Genomic DNA, 17602 nt, shown 5'->3' with positions numbered 1-17602 from the left:
CCCCCATTCCTGGGTGCTGATGTGGTTGGGCTGCTGGGAGTGGCTTCCTTCCCTTCTGTCTCCACTTTCCCCAGATATAGGAAGAAAAAGGGAGATATGAGTCCGTTGGCTCATCTACTTTTCCCCATTCCCTGACCCTCCCCACCCTGACTAGTGGTCCACATGGACATGCATCCCTCTCAACTATGTAAACATCATCTACAACAAAGTAATTTTTAAAAAATGTTATGTTCCGGGCCCGGCGGCGTGGACTAGCAGCTAAAGTCCTCGCCTTGAACACCCCGGGATCCCTTGCGGGCGCCGGTTCTAATCCCGGCAGCTCCACTTCCCAGCCAGCTCCCTGCTTGTGGCCTGGGAAAGCAGTCGAGGACGGCCCAAAGCTTTGGGACCCTGCACCCACGTGGGAGACCCGGAAGAGGTTCCAGGTTCCCGGCATCAGATCAGCGCGCACCGATCCGCTGCGGCTCACTTGGGGAGTGAAAACATCGGATGGAAGATCTTCCTCTCTGTCTCTCCTCCTCTCTGTATATCCGGCTTTCCAATAATAATAATAAAATCTTTAAAAAAAAAAAAAAAGAACAGTTGGCATAAAAGTACCCAGACATCATATGAATAAGCAACCAAAACACTCTGTACATTTGACTAGCAGAAAATGTAGAAAAAGAAACACAATCAAATTATGTATTTCAAGAGTTGATTTGAGAGGCAGAAAAAGTAATTACGCGTCCACTAGTTCTCTCCACAAATCCCCAACAAAAGCCAGAGCTGGGCCAGGCTAAAGCTGGTAGCCAAGAACTCAATTTGCGTCTTTTACAAGAGCAGCAGAGGCCCAACTACTTAAAACATCACCTGCATTTTTCCAGAGTGTGCAATATCAGGAGGCAGGAATAAGAAATACAGCCAGGGACTCCAACACAAGCTGAGACACAGCATTCCAAAAACTGAACTGCAAGACATCCCTGCCTACCGCTAAAAGTCAGGATCTAGAATGAACGTCTAAGAAATCACTACTCTTGGAATTTGGAAAAAAAAAAAGTGGGGGGCAAACATCTACATGAAGAATTTTTTTAAAGATTTGATTTTGTTTGAAAGACAGAGATTCTCTATCTACCAGCCCACTCTCCAAAATAGTCGGAGCCAAGTTAGCCTGAAGCCAGGAACCATGAGCCTACTCTGGGACTCCCGTCTGGACACAGGGAGGCCCACGGACCTGAGCCGGCCTCCAATGCCTTTCCAGGCTGTTAGGAGGAAGCTGGATCCAAGTGGAGTACCTGGGACTAGAACTGGCATCCATGCGGGATATTGGCACCGCAGGCAGAGGAGCAGCCCACCACACCAGCCACTATTTGAGGAATAGTTAATGAAAGGTATTTCACTGTGTCAACTATAGAATCAAAAGTCTACCGTCCGTCTGTAGTATAATATCTAACAGAAACTGTTTTGAACAAACTGCTTCTGTTTTCACCTATCTTCTGTTCTCACCACTGCGAAGGTATCCTTAACGGTCACAGTAAGCCCTCACCCTCTCACACTAAAACCGTAGCCCTAAGAGCTAACTCTATACTTGCTGGTCCCAGTAACCCCTGACCCTTCCACAATAAAACCTTATTCTACCAACTCTACGCTCATTTTGTTCATACTTTTCTTCAATCCTCATTAAAAAATAAAGCAAAGACTTTGTTCCAGGAATTTTTTTTTGGCTTCCTTGAATTTTTTTTAAGGATAATGACAAAAACACACAATCTCACTATCATAGGACTCCACCAATTTGTGAAATGCTAGTAGAAAATTCTAAAACTGCTTCCGCAGGGCTTGTAGAAAGCCAGGAACGCAGGTATTATCAACCAGCCAACACAAGGTCCTGGAACATTCTGGCAGGGTAAATCCCATGGGAGATCCCTCCAGAGTAGCAGACACACAACAGGCCTTAGCACCTGCACATCAGTGGATTACCTGTACAAGCAACTACGGAGGGACGTACGAGGAACAGCATTTGTGCTCAAGCAGCCTTTGGGAAAAAGACATGCTAGTGACTAGGAGGAAGTAAGAGCGGAAGGAGCATCTAGAGTCGTGGTTTTAGCAGTGCCAAGCAGCTGAAGAGCACAGGAGAACCCGAGACGAAGCAACAGTAACCTGACTGTGGGCTGCAGCACAAGTAAGAATCTGTACTGGTGTCTTTTTCACAAAAATAAGGTCACGTTCCTCTTTCTAGCAACAGTAAACTCATGAGTTAAACAAGCATTCCTGCACTTGCTTTAAAAGACTATCAGCTTACAAATAAATGTCTTAGAAATGATGACATTATTTTCAAACAATTGGAGAAAGGAAGTATGATAGAAGAATTAGCTTAAACAGAGGAAACAGATCCACTAGCTAAACTGCCATCCATTTAAAGTTTTCCTGGGAAACTAGACTTTTTCTCATTTCGTTGCAGATGTACTCTGTTCACCGAGATACTGTAAAAGAGAAAACGCAACAACAAAATATATGTACCAGAAATTAAAAGTATGAAATACAATTCCTTATCAAAGGCAAGATGAGAGATACCTGCTAACTCAGTAGTCCATCTAACACCAGAATGGAAAAGTTGGTTAAGTCTGATGACAGATATTCTACTGACATTTCTATTTTAAATCTTAAACCTCATAACCCAACATTTAATTTAACTTCCACAAATCTAACACATAGGGAGCCAACTTTTAGAGAAAATTCACTTTGGGTACACACAAAGATCTACTCACCAACCCAGCCAAACGTAGACTTAAATGGAGGGGCAAAGACAGGATGTGAACGTACCGCTGCCTCCCACTTCTCTGCACGCCTCCTCCAGGACAGGCCCCCGACACGCAGCGATTCCAGCACTCGGAGACGCATATTTCATACAGCACTGCGCGCAAAGTGCAAACCAACACCACACTGCTCACACAACAATGATCTCTGTTCATTCTAGAGAGAAATGGGCTCGTGTTGGACTTTAACAGTATTTGGCATAAGCCATCTGTGACAAGATTTTCCTAGGAACTAGTCATGTATACTATGATATGGCGATTACGGATTGTTGCTGGTATCTAGTTTTTGTTCTAGCTCCCCTCCAACAGGGTCTCAGTAGCCTGTGCACATCAACTGTACTTACATGCCATCTTCACATCATACACGGACCCTATATTCTAATTCCCAAAACAAGAGGAAACAGATTCTATATTTTGAACACAGAGCCCTAAAACTGACTAGATGGTCCAAACCAAAAATTCCAAAACACTGAAAGCACCTGTCAGAATTTCTGAATATACTACAACCAAGTAACCATTATTTGGTCCTTTCTGTATTTAAACTTAGAGCACACTAGTATCAGTTCTTCCAAAGACATAAAAACACAACCAACATTCCTTTAGTCTGGATACAAAAAAGAAAAGAAAAACCTTCACTAAAGCAGAAACCTTTCAGAAACTTCTGGCTCGTGATCTTACTAACAGTACCAGGTCAGCAACAAAACAGGAGGTGATGTAAACCGGAGCAGTGAGGAGCTACGAGCCTCTGCAGAATTCTTCTATCGCTAAGAATTATAACATCAAATGTACTGGTGAGGTTCTAGAAAACCTCCAATGTGTCAACTATTATTCACATAATCATTCCTTTTTTTTAATACATTTTATTATTGTTGTTATTATTTTATAATAGTTTCATATTCCCTTATCCCCTCCCCAGTTCCCTCCCCCCCAGTTCCTCTATATCATTACTAAAATACAGTTCTTCATACACAGTCATATGTCCATCATTGTGGGCATGGACAATGGCAGAGAGTCCAGCATCCTATTGTCAAGATATAGTAAACAGTTTCATTGTAAGTCCATCTTTGTCTGGAAGCAGAAATGCATACCACACTACATCCTCACATCTGAATGTCAGTCTCAATTTCGCAGCTACTGTACATCTCCTTAAATGAAAAGTCACGATTCAAAATCAACAACAGAAAGAGAAATTTACAATGCCATGAAGTTAAATGACATGTTACTAGATATGACAGTTTCCATTACACAACTACTATACATCCCCTTAAATGAAAAGTCATGATACAAAATCAACAATAAAAAGAAAAATAGAAATTTACAATGCCCAAAGTTAAATGACATGTTACTAAATATGACAGTCTCTATTACACGGCTACTATACATCCCCTTAAATGAAGAGCCACAAAACAAAATCAACATCTGGAAGAAAAAAGAAATTAACAACATGAAGAAGTTGAATAACATGCTATTAAATGACTAATGTGTAGCTGAAGAAATGAAAATCAAGAACCTTCTTGAAGAAAATGATGCCACTTCATGATCTACGAGTCATTGAATGATTTAATCAGAAGGAAGTATTTTGAAGAGATGAAACCAACAGAAAACAACAAAACCCATGCGATATAGTTTCCGCTGATCTTTCTTGAAGTGTGTCTCCTCCAGACAATAAGCAGATGGGTTTTGTTTTTTAATCCATTCTACTAATCTATGACGTTTGATTGAGCTTAAACCATTTACATTCAGAGTTTAATATACATGGGTGTTACTTTGGTCCTGTCATTTTAGAAATGGGTTGTTCATTGGTTTAGTCTTCTGTTGTCATTTTACTGGGATGTTCTTCACATTTGCCTTTGGTTTTGGTAGGTGCTATTCCTCTTTTCTGTCAAGAGAACTTCTTGAAGTATCATTTGTAGGGCAGGTTTGGAAGAGGCAAATTCTTTTAGCTTTTCTTTACTGTGGAAGAATTTTATTTCATTTTCAAAGACAAAAGAAAGCTTTGCTGGATATGTTATCCTAGGCCGACAATTTTTTTCTTTTAGAATCTGGAATATGTCACTCCATTCTCTTCTTGCCTGTAGAGTTTCCTGTGAGATATCTTCTGTGAGCTTAACTGGCATTCCTTTATATGTCAATTGATTTTTTTCATGTGCACATTTAAGGATCTTTTCCTTATGTTCAATTGAAGAGAGCTTGATTATCATATGTCTTGGTGAAGATCGCTTTTGATCAAGCCTGTTGGGAGTTCTGTGCCCCTCCTGGAACTTGTTTCCCAATTCTTTCTCCAGATTAGGGAAATTTTCCTTTATTATTTCATTAAATACATTTGCAAACTCAGTTTCTCTTTCTGCACCTTCTGGGACTCCCATAACTGTTAGATTTGGCCTCTTAATAGTGTCTTTCAATTCTTGAATACTTTTTTTGGCCCGATCCAGCTCTGCTTCCAGCTTTTTGTTTGCTTCCCCTTGATGACAGGAAATACCTTCCAATTCTGAGATTCTTTCTTCTGCTTTCTTCATTCTATTTTGGAGACTCTCCACTGTACTCTTAATTTGCTCTACTGTGTTCTTAATTTCTGATATACCAGCCTTGATTTGCTTTATTGCTTCCTTAAATTCTTTGAACTCTTGCATGAGCTTCTCATTGTTGATCAGAATCTTTAAAATGAGTCTTATGGATTCTGTGTGCCCCATTTTCTCGATGTCTCCCTCAGTTAACTCTGAGGTTGGCATAGGGTTTTGCTCCTTTGCAGGGGAGGCTTCGGTAATATTCATTGTGCCTTTGTCTCTTCTTTTGCTCTTGTTCATTGTACTTCTGGTTAGCAGAGTCTTGAATTCCTTGGGGCAGGTTTCTAAGCTGTGTCACCCACAGGTCTACAATGTGATTTTACTTATTGCGGTTGGTACACAACTTTTTCCTTGCAGCCACTTGTGCCACAACCTCCAGGGAGTTCCAGGTCTGGGTTCTTACGTCAGATTTCCACCGTGGTCTCCACAGCCCCAGCTCTTGGCTCACCACTCACCATCTCCTGTGATACTGTGCTGAGGCTGCACTGTTGTCACTGCAACCTTTCTCCCACTTCCGGCTGGAGCAGGTCCCAGGATTAGAGAGACACCAGGTGTCCTATATAATTAGGTTGTTGGTGGTGCTGATCTTGTCGGAACCTGTTGGACTTTAGGTTTGGGTGCCACACGGACCTATTTTGACCAGTACGCTGCCAGAGTCAGTATTAATTTCCTGTGCGACCTATGCTATCACGGACCTCAGCAAGTTCTCGCGAGATCAGCACATGCGCAGTTTACTATTGTCCCCTGCAGTCCCAAAGCTATTGCCACAGTGCCCAAAATGGCACCTGATATACAACCACTACAGTTCTTGATCTGCTGCCCGTCAGATCCGAGGGCTATCCAGACCTGTCCTGGGTGGAACCCGTAGAATGCCACGTCGTTGCAGTTCACTGAGACAGAAATGAGCTCACTCCCAGCTCAGCGCATGCTCCATCCCTTCCCTTGCCCTTTCCTGCTTACGCAAAATGGCGCCCAATTCAGCTCTAAGGGGCTGACTGGGCTATGGAATCCACTCTGTTCTCGCACTGCCCATCTGAGATCTGCTCTGTCTCTGCTCCTGGTCAAATCAAACGGACCAGCAGAACGGATAGTTCTTTGTCTGGGTTCACCTCCCAAGCTCCTAGTGAAAGTCCCTTCCCACCTGGTTGCTCGTGGAGTTCCGGATGCTGTTGGAGTTTAGAACACCGTGCTGGAGTATCAGTCTCTGCAACACCACACCGCTGTGTCCGCCGCTCTCCTGCGTCGGTCAGTCTCCAGGCACCCCTCTGCTGTTGTTCTGTCCCTTCCTATTTCCTGAAATATGTCCTCTCTGCTTCATCCTGACTAAATGTTTTTCTGTCCGCATAAACGTGTCCTTACCCTATTCCGCCATCTTGAATCTCAATGACAGCCAGTTTCTTGCTACAGTTCCAACATGTCCCCTTACAAGTTCAGGGGCTGCCCATGTGACAGTCTGACTAAGCGGGGCCTCTTTCATGAGTGAGATGAGCACCTGCCATCCTCACCTGAGCTTCTGTGGCTGCCACCGTGCAAGAGCAACGCACACGTTCGTTACCTAACCTCAGCTATGTCAGAGCAGCACGGACTGAAACGACAATTATTTTATCACTATAATACTATAATATTATATTATGTATAGTATATTACTATATTACCATAATACTATTTATCAAAAATAATTAAGGCCAGAGAAAATAGGTTTTTTCCTCCAAATACCTATATAGATGCTTTCAGACTATCGACAGGAACACTAGTTTGATAACCCCTTCCATTTTCTCCCTGTATTTTCCAAACAAACACTAAGAATTCCAAGAAGCGAGACTTCAATCCCAGCACAGCCATACAGGAAAAGCAGCCGAGGACCAGGATGAGTGATCAGACAAATGGTAAAAACAAACAAATACAGTAGCCTAGTGGCTAAGTCCTTGCCTTACGCACGCGAGGATCACGTGTGGGCACCAGTTTGTGTCCTGGCTGTTCCACTCCCATCCTGCTCCCTACTCATGGCACATTCTACCAGCAGGTGGAAGATCTCACAATCTCTTCCATCACTCTGACAAGTAAATTGCAAAGGGGGAAAAAAAAAAAGAAAAAGAAAAAGCTCAGAGCAGTTCAAAGCATGATCTCACCAATACCCGTTCCAGTCTATTCAAAACGGCCATGAGGAAGAAGCAATCCAAATGTCTACCAACTGATGGAATTTGCAAATGTGGTATATACATACAATGGAATAAACAGCATTTCTAAAAAAGGAAATCCTAGGCCTGGCATGATGGCTCAACTGGATCCCATATGGGCATCGGTTCTAATCCCAGCAGCGCAACTTCCCATCCAGCTCCCTGCCTGAGGTCTGGGAAAGCAGCCGAGGACGGCCCAATGCATTGGGACCCTACACCCGCGTGGGAGACCCAGAAGAGGCTCTCAGCTCCTGGCTCCTGATCGGCTCAGCTCCCGTCACTGCAGCCACTTGGAGAATGAACCAGCATATGGAAGATCCTTCTGCCTCGCCTCCTCTATGTATGACTTTCCAATAAAAATAAATAAATCTTTCAAAAGAGAGAGCAAGAAAATAAGTAATTACTTGCTAAGGGTTGTGGGAGAAGAGGCAATTGGTGACTAATGAGCATAAAACTGCACTTTCCCAAGACGGAAGAGATCTGCTACACAGTAACGTGAACAGAACTAACACTACAGAACTATATCTTTAAAAACCAGTGATGATGGCAATCTTAATGTTGCATATTGTTAACACAAAAAAAAGGAAAATATTTGATTTTGGAACTCTACAGATATTAAGCACAGAGCAAGTTTTCAATAAATGTAACTAATTCTATTATTTGTCAACATTCATACACCTATAAATACAATGAAATTTTACAATAGATTATACCATCAGAACACACAAAAGTGTGCTTGAATGACTGGAATTCCTCCACTGTTTAAAAAAAGCCATTGCCTAATTTATTAGATTTCTGGGCTACCAACAGATGGTCTTTAGCATCAAAAACCAAGGCACTGGGGTGAGCATTCAGCTTAGCAGTGAGAAGGCCAGCTAGTCCTGCATCTCAAACCAACAGCACCTGGCTGAGACACCGGCCCCAGCGCCTTCTCTAGCTCTGGTTAATGCAGACCTGGGAGGCAGCAGAAACGGCCCAGGATTCAGGTCCTTGCCACCCACACAGGAGACTAGACTGAATACCCGGCCCCCATTTTCAGCACAGCGCTGTTCCAACTACCCCAGGCATACGAGTAAACAAGTGGGTGGGAGTTTGCTCATTCTATCACACAGACAAATAGACGGGAAAATGGATCAAATATCGTATCAGGACATCTTTTTGACATCCTTTTCAGTTTACTAGAGACATTTTTATACACTGCAAAAAAACCTACTCCTAATACTCCTAAGTGAGGATCCAGCACGCTAGCCTAGTGGCTGAAGTTCTAGTCTTGTACGTGCCGGGATCCCATATGGGCACCAGTTAGTATCCCAGCGGCCCACTTCCCATTCAGATCCCTGCTTGTGGCCTGGGAAAGCAGTCAAGGACGGCCCAATGCTTTGGGACCCTGCACCCGTATGGGAGTCCTGGAAAAGGCTCCTGGCTCAGCTCCGGCCGTTGCGGTCATTTGAGGAGTGAGTCATCGGACGGAAGATCTTCCTCTCTGCCTCTCCTCCTCTCTGTATATCTGACTTTCCAATAAAATAAATCTTAAAAAAATTAACATTTCTTAAAAAAATACACCTAGGTGATGAAAAGCATGCTGATATAAATTTGTAAATTATTTCAAGCTCCTTATTCAAGTTTTTGCATGAGTTTCTCCCACTTTCTGACTTGAATCAAGTCTACTAAGGATACAAATTAAATCTTTATAATATTCAGTATCATAATGGTGGCTAGCAAAGTTCACTGAGTGGTAGGGGACAGTCACACAGAACCAATCTGGTACGTCGCTGCAGACTTTAATGGATTAGGAGAGATACTCAAATATTTATTGAGTTGCTGCCAAATGCTCTTCCAAATTTTCAGGATTCTGACCCAAAATCATGTCATCAATATTTTATTAGTACCTGGAATACACAGGACCTGCTTCTAAGGTCTGTCATACACGTGAGTAAAAAAAAAAAAAACTTAAAACGAAGGGGAGGGGCCTGCATTGTGGAGCAGCGGACTAAACCAACTCCTACAATGCCAGCGGCCCATATGGATGCAAGTTCAAGTGCCACCCAGCGCCCTGCCAGGAGAGCAGTGGAGTGGCCCTACACTTTGGAGCCCTACGCCCTTGTGGGAGACCTGGAGGAAGCTCTGGGCTACTGGTCTTGCCAGGGAGTGAACCAGCAGATGGAAGCTCTTTTCAGTAAATGAATATGCAAATAAAGCTTTTCTTTTTAAAAAAAATGGTAAGAAAAACAAGCAAGCAACCCATACCTTCTGCTACCTTCTAAGCAGGAGGGAAGCATGACCAGGCAGGGATACAAGCAGTGTTCTGAGCCACCAGTGGAACAGCATCGGAGAAGCTAAAATCACAGGAGAGTGTGTAGCTCACGGAAACATCCAGGAAGACCACCGAGACTAGCAGAGCGAGTTGAAGACCCTCAGGCTGCCCTGTGGACTGCCTGGAATGGGCTGCAGGGACTTTTTCACTCACAGGCAGCGGAGGGCAGGACTGGGCCAGGGGGGCTCACCGGAGAACGCAGCAGAAACGGCAGAGAAGCCCACAGCTCTGCTCGCCCTGTTCCTTCACGCTGACAGTACTTCATTCAGGCTGTCGGGATGAAGGAAAGTTATGTGCACTGCTATCATATATGTGTAAAAAGAGGAAGTATAAAAGGTTACTTGTATAATAAAGAAAAACTAAAAATTATTTTGGGTACAAACCAAGCATAGTGAAAAAATTGGTATTTTACAGAAATAAAATATGTAAAATCAAGTATATATAAGTATATACACCTGACTACATACTGAAAAACCACTAGTGTCTATAAAAAAATTTAGCTATCAGAATATAGACCATGCTTGGCAATCACACCATTTTGGGGGGGGGGCTTTGGGGACCCAATATAGATGTGACAATTTTGTGGCTCTCTAGCCACAAAACTGGCCCAGTTTTGGGAAATAGGGGTCTGTCACCACCAGACATTTGAGGGTCTGTGATCCCATCATGGGGACTGTGGTCAGCAAAGGGACTGGCCAGCCACTGGAAGTCCCCCTCCAGTCCTGAGCTGGCTTTGACCAATGCTGGCCCCACGGGACCGAGCGGTCAGGCAGTGGGCGCAGAGGTGGACTACACACTCCCAGAAGGGTGCAGTTTGGGGAGGCGAGGGGGCGTTCCCCGCAAGGCTCTGTGAGCTTCTCCAGGCTGGGGAGAGGGGGGGGCGGTGCATATCACACCATTTCTATATCACATTCAACATCAAGGTTATTTGTAACTTAACACTAATAGTCTCACCTAATTTTTGATTTAAAAAAATCAAGGCTTAACTCACTAAAAAATGAAAAGGTCTGAAATATGCTAACTGAAAAGTTCAAGAACTGCTAACCCTAGGGGCACACATTTAGGCTGAGTTACACCTGCGTCCTTTACTGGAGAAGCCAGGTCCACCCTCCACCCCCTGCCCCGAGTCCAGCTTCCCGCTGACACTCCAGCAGCAAGCAGCGATGGCCCAAGTAACTGGACCCACACAAATTCCTGGCTCCGGGGCCCTCCTCTCCAGGCACTGCAGGCCTCTGGGCAGCAAACCCAGGGACTGGAGCTCGCTCTCACAGTATCCCTTAAAAAAAAATCACTACCTATCACTTTTTTTTTCCAGCTTAAACAACAATTTATTTCACAAAATAGTGTTAGATTTTGTGTTCTCATCAGCAGTGTGTAAGAGGTTCAATCTCTAGCTCTTAAACCCACTTACAAAAATGCCTAAAATACCGATCACTTTTAAAAACTAGTTACGGGGGAGGGGGGCAGCTTTGTGGCACATCAGGTTAAGCTGCCATTTGCAATGCAGGCATTCCGTATCAACAGTGCCAGTTCAAGTCCTGGTAGTTCCACTACCAATCTGACTCCCTGCCACTACACCTGGGAAAGTACAAAACTGCCCAATGCTTGGGTCCCCGCCACCGGTGAGGGAGGCCCAAACGGAACTCCTGCCTCCCCGCTTCAGTCTGGGGGCGGGGGCCCAGCCATCGTACTCATTTAGGAAGCAAACCAGTTGATGGGAGATTTTTGTTTGCAACTCCCTGTCACTCTTTTCAAATAAATAAATACACCTTTGAAAAAACAAAGAACGCAGTCACAAAGATTATGTACTGTGTAATTCCATTTATATGAAGTTCCTGATCAAGAGACATCTGCTCAACAACAGAGAGGAAATAATGGAACATACAAACTTGCTGATGATGGCAGTACCATGTGTCTTGGTGGAGAGGGCACTGCAGGTCTGTTCAAGTGGCAGAACCCGGCCCACCGACAAGGTACAGAAAATGCGCCTCTCAAGACACTGCTCCAACACCACCACCACATGTAGAACTTTCCACCACCCTGACACCCTGTTCTCACAGAACAATCCCCACCCCACTGCCCGCCCTCGGGCCCTGGGAGCCGCTCTCCCGTCTCTGCCAGCTTGTCTATTACAGCTCTTGCATACAGAGCCTTTCAACTATCAGATGAGCTTCCCACAAAAGGCTGATCTGGCTTAAATAACACTGTGTGATGTCTTCTAAGTCCACGCGTGTTCCACATCATAAATCAGCACTCTTTATATCTAACATTCCACCACACTTATACTCCATTTTATTGTTCATTCATCTGCTCATAGGGGCAGAGTGAAGTATGTGTGCGCGCGCGCAAAATTCAGATACACAGAGAGGAGGAGAAACAGACAGAAGATCTTACATCCACTGGCTCATTCCCCAAGTGGCCGCAATGGCCAGAGCTGAGCCAATCCAAAGCCAGGAGCCAGTTCCAGGTTTCCCACATGAGTGCAGGGTCCCAAGGCTTTGGAATGCCCTCAGCTGCCTTCCCAGGCCACAAGCAGGGAACTGGATGGGAAGTGGGGCCACCGGGATACAAACTGGAGCCCACAAGGGCTCCCATTGTGTGCAAGGGAAGGACTTTAGCACTAGGCTACTGCACCGGAACCCCCAGTTAAATTTTTTTTCGATTTATTTATTTATTTTATTGGAAAGTCAGATATACAGAGAGGAGGAAAGACCGAGAGGAAGAGCTTCTATCCAATGATTCACTCCCAAAGTGACCATCACTGCCAGTGCTGAGCTGATCTGAAGCCAGGAGCCAGGAATTTCCTTCTCCCGGTCTCCCACGCGGGTGCAGGGTCCCAGTGCTCTGGGCCGTCCTCAACTGCTTTCCCAGGCCATAAGCAGGGAGCTGGATGGGAAGTGGGGCTGCTGGGACATGAACCACTGCCCATATGGGATCCCAGGCACAGTGACATCTGACATGAATGCTACCTCAGCAAAAACATACCTGGCAAATAGTGGGCACTTTAATTCCTTTTTCATTTTATTTTTGTCATATTTTTGCCCCAAGTAGTGGACCTGCATATCTACATTTTTTTAGAGATTTATTTGAGAGGCTGATTCGCATAAAGCGGCAGGGGGAAGCATCTTCCAGCCACTGGTCATTCTGCTGATGGCCACAACGGCCGGGGCTGGGCCAGGCCAAAGCTGCAGGCGGTCAGACACTGGGGTCATTGCCGCGGCTTTTCCAATTGTTCTTAGCAAGGAGCTGAATCAAAAGTGGAGCAGCAGGGGATTGCAATGATGCCTGTATCAGATGCTGGTATCCTAAGCAGTGGTTTAACCGACTCTGTCACAACGCGGGCACCTTCATATGCACATCATTAAAAAGAAGAGTGTCCCAATAAATGATTCACAATTAGTGTCACCAGTCCCTCCTGTTTCAGCTCCACAATCTATCTCAGGGGTAGGCACTGCTCAGGAGGAGGACAGGTGATGGCTCGAGCAGGAGTCCCACATGGGAGGCTCATTAAAGCTCTGAGTTCCAGCTTCCCCCTGGTCCAGCCCTCGTTGCTGCAGGCATTTCAGAAACAGAATGGGAGTTCACCCTCGCTCTTTCAAATTGGCAATTAAAAAAAACAAAACAAACAAAAAACTACCTCAAATCATCTCAATAAAGAACTCATTAATTCTAACCAGACATCTTTGAATTAAAAGATGTGCTACCCTCTCTTACCTCTCCCTTGCATATATTTTTGTACAAGGATCATCAATATAAACATAAATCAAACTCAGCAGCTACTATATGCTAAGCACCCAGACGACTTCCCAAGCTTCTCTCTGGTTCCCTGAAACACAGAACAGGAATACTAATAATACCACCTAAAGGACCTCCAATTCTCAATGTCACAGATTATACCTAGAAAGAACCTTGAAACTAATTTATGTTGACAATCATTTTCTTTGTAATCACTGTTTCTCAGAATTGGAAGAAAAAGATCTTCCATCTTCCAAAGTTCTGTTACACAAACACATCCTGTTTACTTTCCAAGTTACTCTATCAAATTACTGCCCTCTTTTTCATATTCTCTTCATTCATTCAACTATTGAAAATCCCTGTTTTCTGGCAACTGCCAACATAGGTGTTAGGTATATACCTAAATAGAAAAACCAAGAGCCGCTGTCTCCTGGCAGTCAGAACAGAGGAGCCAGGCAGCAGCAAGTCACCACAGACCGCTGGATTCAGAGTCCCCACAAGGAACACCTGCAAGCTGAGGGAAAGGCCTGCAAGGTGGAAAACATTACCTGACCAGGAACTTTTTTCTCAATTTAACCAACTGCTCCTCTCCACTTAGGTTCTCACTTAAAGGCTTCGTCAACCCCCATAGAATCCTTCCTCATTGACAAAACCTGGAACCCCAACCATTACAAGCATAAGGACCCCCAAACTCAATATATGAACAACGTGGTTGTTGATTTTGTAAAAGCAACAGACCAAGTTTCGTTTTCGTGGCCTATTTAAAGGCTAATAATAAAAAAAATTCAATTTTCTCGAGAATGTCACCTCAAAGGATGAGACACCCTGAAACAACTCCAGTGTGACCTGGAGAAATGTGTCTAAAATCTATAAATGGCCGAAACAGACTTATAATTTATATGCCCAATTGTGAACAGAGACAGCACTATCTATTTGTTCTAACAAGAGCTTTTGCTACTATTTAAATAATTCTACATTAAACTGATTCTCCACTTTTTCAAAAAGTAATTTAAAACATTTTAATCCCTGAGACTTAGAAAAAAATCCATGGTAAGAACATAGTTATTATCAAATACAGAATATACAAGGGCAAAAGTCAAAATGTGTTAGCCTCAAATACCAAAAATTTCCGTCAAAAATCTGCACAGCTAGTTCATCTTACACCAACACACAATGTTAGCACTATTTTTAAACACCAAATTATCAACAGCTAACACAGATGGAACCATGATCTTACCAAAGCGCAGCACTGACTTGCTCCTGGTGGGACCGGGTGGAGCACTGCCCACCGCCTGCACGCTAAAGCCACACACGTGAGTGGCCAGCTCTCTGCCCGTCAGCCCAGCACTACGTGATCACAAGGTAAATTACGCTTCTCTAACTTTTTTTCCTGGGAGAGACTCACTTTCCACAAAAGTTAGAATTTAAAACAGCAATTCTGCTGAAACACGACACTTCCTAACACATCTCCAGAAAGACAGACTGTAATTACTTAAAGCTTAATTTTAACTTTACAGATTATACACAGGAAATTAAAACACACCATAAATATTTTTATTTTGTTACAAACAAGATTAAGCAAATCAGGATAAAAATTATATCTCTGCACACTGCATTTTATTCTAAATACTAAGTCAGTAATACACCAGTAGAATTCTAAATAAATCCCAATGCTCTGGAATGAAGAGCAATAGAAAATAAACTCCAAAAATCCATCTAAGTATTAACTATATTCTACTATAGCAGAGCTATGTTTTTAAGGATTATTTTCTAAGTTGCCTTATGCGACATTAAAACGTTGTAAAATTAAAACTTCTTGAAATCTAGAAAACAAACCTCACAGTAACACATTTTAAATCCCAAAGACAATCGTCATTTCCAAAGCAGTTTGGATTGCACAGGTTCACCGTGATAATTAAGTTTCACTTATCTATGGGGCAGGGCACATTCAATGTCTTCAGCAACAAACATTGCCCCATTCAGTCTTTGTGATTCACCAAGCTATTGTTCACGCAAAGTAACATCAATTAATAAACTGCTAACCCTGGAGCCTAAATACAGCTTTGGAATGGATCTGGGCTCACCTCTGTCTACCATCCAATCTTCATTCGACGCCCCCCACCCCCCGGGATTGGCAAATAATCGCTGGCTAAATGACAGTTGACTTCGTTAGCACCTGTCGCCGGGTCCCAGCTGTACCACACAAGTTAGTCAAAACAGCTTGCAATTTCTTTAAAAAAAAAAAAAAAAAAAAGCAAAATTCTTGAAAAACTGGGAACTCACTAAGCATTCACCAAGTTTTCCGAAAGACCGTGCTTCTTGCTTCCTCCCATTTTCAAAAAGTAACCCCGTGGCAGGGCTGCTTTTTGTTTTGTTTTGTTTTTGGCGGGTGGAGGGGGACACACAATGGAGCTGGGGACTGAACAGAAAGCCCTCCAAACGAACAAAACCCAGACGGCGGACCACGAGCTCCGCTCTGCCTTCAAACTTAAGGTAAAGCCCGGGCGCGAGGCGCCGGCGGCCCGACCCTGCCGCCGACACGGGGGTCTCGGGGCGCTTTTCGGGGGGTGGAGGGGCGATGTCAGATGCAAAGCTCCTCCGGAGTTCCCACGTCGCGCACGCCCGTCCCGGAGCCGGCGCGCCCCGGGAGCCGGGGCCGTGCGTGGGGCGGGACCGAGCCCAGCCCACCCGCCCGTGGCCGGAGGGGGGGGACCCCGAGTGTCCTGCCCTGCCCTCACGCCGCGAGCCCTCCGGGGAGACACAGTCCGTCCTTTGTCTGAGTGCGGACTCGCCGCTCGGTCCCCACCAACTTGTGTCTGTCCCGTCCCACCCGGGCGCTCCCGCGGGCCCGCCACACAAAGGAAGACTTGGCAGCTCGAGGTGGAGGGGCGGCTCTGCCCCTCGGACCGGGCACCGGAACGTCCCCTCCAGCCGGCGGGCAGGCAGAGGGACCCCCGGCAGCCCCCCGCCCCACGCGCGCCGCGGCTCTCGCCTCGCATCTCTGGGAGAGGGGTCCGCGCTGCCCCGCTCGCGGGGTCGCAGGAGCCGGCCCGCCCCCTCGCAGGGGGGGTGTCCCTCGTGGAGAGGTGGGCGAGAGGGGCAGGGGGTCCTCCCCGTGCCCTTCCCCCGCGCGCGCGCACGCGAGCAGGAGCGAAGACCGGGAAAGCTCCGGCTCCGGCGGTAACCGCGCACCGGCAGGGCAGCGGCGGGGAGGTCCCGGCGTCGCCGCCCGCCGCCACCCTGGCTCGTACTCCCGGAGCCCGGCCGGCCGAACAGCACAGCTCGAAAGCGCGCGTTACCTTCGACCCGCGCGCCAACCCGCACCGCTCCCGCGCGCCGCCCCCGCGGGCCGCCACAGCCGCCGCCGCCACAGCCGCCGCCGGGGCTCCACTGCCTTGTGTGTCCCACTGGGTGTCGGACGCGACCGGACCGAGCGCCAAACGCGGCAGCCCAATCGCCATCGCTTTTATTTGACCCCCCCGGTCCAATCAAGCGCCGCCCCGATTGGCGGGATGCGAGGCGGGCGCTCGTCCAATCCCAGGGCCCGCCGGGCTCGGAGGCAACGAGCGAGCCTCACGCCGAGCCGGCGGGCGCGCGGCGGCGCGTGCGCGCGAGCTGGCGCCGGGGCCCGCGCCGAGGGACGCGGCTCACCGTGTGGAAGCCCGGCCGGCGCCCGCCGTCTCTTTGTTCTTTTCGCTGAGCGCTCGGCGCCTCTCGGGAAGGCGGTGGGCAGCGGGGCGGGGACCGGGGAGTCTGGGGGCGGCCCTCCGAAGCCCGCCACCACAGCCCGGGAGGGCGGGAAGGGTGGGGTGGCGGGAACCGACTGGAGGGCGGGACGACGCGCTCGCGGCTCTTGGCGGGAACCGGCGCGGCGGAGTTCCCGGGCGGGGGAGGGGCGCGCAGGGCAGGAGAGCCGAGTTTGAACCAGTTCAAAACTCCGGGGGCGGGAAGGGCTTGTAACCGCCGAGCCGAGTTTCCCCGCGCGCCGAGCCCAGCCCCGGGTTGGCCGGCGCGCGGCCTCGG

At 46.6% G+C, this 17602-nt stretch overlaps 1 protein-coding gene across 14 annotated transcripts in view; it reads right to left on the bottom strand.

Annotated features, from left to right (window-relative positions):
- Window positions 1-17346, bottom strand: part of EZH2 (enhancer of zeste 2 polycomb repressive complex 2 subunit) — a 56690-nt gene extending 39344 nt beyond the window's left edge. For 8 of the 14 annotated variants that reach the window (XM_004597802.4, XM_058655009.1, XM_004597803.4 and 5 more), the window contains exon 1: window positions 16879-17023. The gene's annotated coding sequence lies outside the window, so the exon portion shown is untranslated. Of the gene's footprint in view, window positions 1-15862; window positions 16082-16878; window positions 17024-17230 lie in introns of those variants that run through there. The other 6 variants (XM_058655003.1, XM_058655007.1, XM_058655006.1 and 3 more) reach the window with 3 other exon arrangements.
- Window positions 17347-17602: the final 256 nt, after the last annotated feature.

This window comes from Ochotona princeps, chromosome 25 (genome assembly GCF_030435755.1).
Source record: "Ochotona princeps isolate mOchPri1 chromosome 25, mOchPri1.hap1, whole genome shotgun sequence".
Lineage (NCBI taxonomy): Eukaryota > Metazoa > Chordata > Mammalia > Lagomorpha > Ochotonidae > Ochotona > Ochotona princeps.
Note: the sequence above shows the minus strand (reverse complement) of the source record. Positions and strands in the feature narration are given on the sequence as shown.